At 38.1% G+C, this 3,712-nt stretch overlaps 1 pseudogene; it reads right to left on the bottom strand.

Moving 5' to 3' along the window:
- Positions 1 to 2,776: 2,776 nt before the first annotated feature.
- LOC127133355 (uncharacterized) lies at positions 2,777 to 2,876 on the bottom strand (annotated as a pseudogene).
- Between the last annotated feature and the right edge of the window lie 836 nt (positions 2,877 to 3,712).

The raw sequence follows: 3,712 nt of genomic DNA on the forward strand, positions 1-3,712 counted from the left end.
AGAGTCAAGTATATCTTTGGCTGTCTCTCTGTTGGTGATCTTTTCATATTCGTTGTACGATATAGCATTGAGAAGTATGGTTCTGGCCTTGTGGTGATTTTTGAAGACACGTTTCTGATCTTCTGACATCTTATTTCTGGGAACTTCAGCTCCATTTTCTAAGACTGGAGGTGTGTATCCATCTGTGACAATGTCCCAGAGGTCAGCATCATAACCCAGAAAGAAACTTTCAATTCTATCTTTCCAGTAGTCAAACTTCTCTCCATCAAAAACAGGAGGCTTAGCATTGTAACTATCTTTTTCATTTGAGTGGGCCATAGTTTTTCTCGTACTGGATCTCTCTACACTGTTAAGTGTTTGATTAGAAAATCAATAACAGAGCCGGAGCTCTGATACCAATTGAAGGTGAGAAAAACAAGAAAGGGGGGGTTTGAATTGTTTGGAAAAATAAGCGCTTTTTCAAAATGAAAACCACACAATGATTTTATACTGGTTCGCTTATAACACAAAGCTACTCCAGTCCACCCGGCCGAGGTGATTTCGCCTTCAACAAGGACTTAATCCACTAATCTTGAAAGATTACAAACAACGTCTAAGAGAAAGATCTCTTAGTCCTCTCAAGTATACAGACTACACAGAGTCACTTGAGGAAATAAACAAACAATAGATAAAAGATTTATGTAATCTAGAGTGCTTCTAAGATAAGCAAGTATTACAATAGTAAGAACAAAGTGATTCACGTTATAAGCAAAAGCTTCGTGAAGATTTAGAGAGCAAGAGTGTTTTCTTGAGCGTTGATGTTTCAGTATCTTTTTCCTTGTATGTGTTCTGTGCTCAATGTTGATTTGCAGTCCTTTATATAGAAGAGAAGTAGTGGTTGAAACTGGTGGATATTAAAATGAATTTACGCCATCACTTAAATAGCTTCTGCAGGATAACTTTCTCTCCTTGAAATGACTACTTACCACATATAGTATCTTCTTTATTGAAATTGGAGATTAACGTCTCTTTCTGTATTAGGAAATCCATTTGCAAAACTTTACTTGACTTTAACGTTACTCTTTCATAATTAGCAATTCCATAATCAGAGTCTTCGTGTATCTGAGAATCTTGGAGTCTTGCTTCTGATGTTGATCTCTTTTGGATTCTGATGGATTCTTCAGATAGCGCTGATAAGTTCTGGAGTTTAGAGATAGCGTTGATCAGAGTCAGAAATTCTAGAGCTTACTTCTTGTTCAGATGCTTCTGATACTTTACTGTTTTGCTCAGAGTTAGACTTTCTTGAACGTGTTTCTACTTCAGATGCTTCTTATCTTCTGATAATTTGTATCTGATCTGGTTATGTATCTGATGACATCATCAGATCTCTTCCTTCTTTCTTTAGAACCCTGCACACTTAGAAACTTTTCGTTAGGGTGCCATTTTTGGTTTCATCCTTTGTTATCATCAAAATCAAGGAATTTGTTGTAGAACAATTTTTGTTCTTACACTTTTTACTGGATCTAACCTTACGTTAGATCATAGTATTTTATTCCTTCGTTTTTATTTTCTTGTCCGATCGAAGATTGTAAGAACAAATCCAACCGGTTTGTGGTGGAGAGTTCAAGCATCGAAGCTAGGAATAATCAAGACTTCTATTAATTTTACAGGTTCTTTAATTTTATTGTTTAAATTTATATATGCTCTGCACTGCTATCTATTTCTATAGATTCTAGTGTTTTCAAAAAGTGATTTTGGACTTAACTAATTAGTGACAGCGCACGTTAATATAAAGTCATAGTCTATTCAACAGAGCGAGAGTTTGAGAAAAGGCTTTTAAATCAATAGTGTCTACTAAAAAGATTTATTTTAAAACTACGAAACCAACGAAGATTTGATTCCCTAATTACGACGAACTGCATACCGATATCCGCTTATTTGATATTTAATCTAGATCTTATTTTAGTTTTACCTTTTTTACCCCTAATCAATAAAGTATCATCCGCCTTAGCTTTACGAAGTAACCTTAGAAAATGGTATATTGATTCATAAGTCCCTGTGGGATCGATATCTTTTATTACTACGCGATTAGACTGTGCACTTGCAGTTAATACCCCAATAGACTCATAAAGTCGCGACCAAGTTTTTAACGCCGTTGCCGGGGACTTTTATTTAGTCGATATCGTAACTCTTCCGTTACGCTGTAGAGACTAAGGCAATTTTTATTTCTTTCTTTCGTTGATTTGTATGCCACACACTCGCTCACAAGGCGAACCGTATTACTTACGAATCAACGATGTTGAACGATATCTCCGAGTCTTACGATGAATTCGGGAGTATCGTACTGCAAACAATCTTCCTCCAATCGAAATTGTTGATCTTAAAAATCTTCTTCCTTCGCCGATACCCGAGATGGCAGAACCAGCTCATGCTCTTCGAGATTACGCCGCTCCATCACAAGATGAGCCGCATTCGAATATTGCTCCACCCGCAATCGAAGCAAACAACTTCGAACTTAAACCTTCGCTATTACAATCAGTACAACAGAATCAATTCTCTGGAAATCCTACCGAGGATCCAAACCTTCATTTATCCGTATTTGTTCAATACGCTGATACTGTTAAAGCTAATGGTGTCACTTCAGAGGCAATTCGACTTCGTCTTTTTCCTTTCTCGTTAAGAGATAAAGCTAGAAGATGGCTTCAGTCTCTTCCTTCCAACTCAGTCACCACATGGAATGAGTTGAAGAAAGTCTTTCTTGCCCGATATTTTCCTCCAAGCAAAACAGCTATGTTAAGAGCTCAGATAAATGGATTTAAACAGAAAGACAACGAGTCTCTTTTCGAAGCATGGGAAAGATACAAAGACATGATGAGACTTTGTCCACACCATGGTTTAGAGGACTGGTTAGTAATTCACACCTTCTATAATGGTCTCTTATACAACACAAGATTAACAATAGACGCCGCCGCAGGTGGTGCGCTTATGGATAAACCTTACGCTGACGCTTATCAACTTATCGAAAGCATGGCCCAAAACCATTATCAGTGGGGAAGCGACCGAACAATGGTAGAAAAACCTCAAACGAAAAGTGGCATGTACGAGATAAGTAGCCTTGATCATGTTAATGCGAAAGTGGATGCTCTTGCCCAGAAAATTGAAAGTTTAAATGTATCACCTCCAGCCACCGTGGTTGCCGTGACTCAAAATTGCGAAGTCTGTTGAATCCAAGGTCACACTCCTACAGATTGTCAACTCCTAACAGGAATCCAAGCAGAGCAGGTGAACTATGCACAAGGAAATCCTTACTCGCATACCTATAAATCAAACTGGAAGAACCATCCTAATTTTTCATATAAGAGCAACAATGCCTTATACGCACCAGGTCAAGCTCCAAATCAAGCCCCAGCTATACCACCTGGATATCAAAAGCCGACCCCATCTACACCTAACAATAACGTTCCTAGGAAATCCAACTTGGAAATCATGATGGAGAACTTCATAGCTTCTCAACAGCAAACAAATAAAGATTTCTTAAACCAGAATGTACACACTAACGAACAGATTAAACAACTAGCAAGTAAAGTAGATTCCCTGGCTACCCATAACAAAATGCTGGAAACACAAATCTCACAAGTAGCTCAACAACAAGCGCCTACTGCTGCCCCAACTGGTACATTTCCTGGACAACCCCAACCTAACCCGAAAAGCCACGCTCATGCAATTATATTAA

The sequence above is a fragment of the Lathyrus oleraceus genome, chromosome 3, assembly GCF_024323335.1.
Source record: "Lathyrus oleraceus cultivar Zhongwan6 chromosome 3, CAAS_Psat_ZW6_1.0, whole genome shotgun sequence".
NCBI classification, from domain to species: Eukaryota; Viridiplantae; Streptophyta; class Magnoliopsida; order Fabales; family Fabaceae; genus Lathyrus; species Lathyrus oleraceus.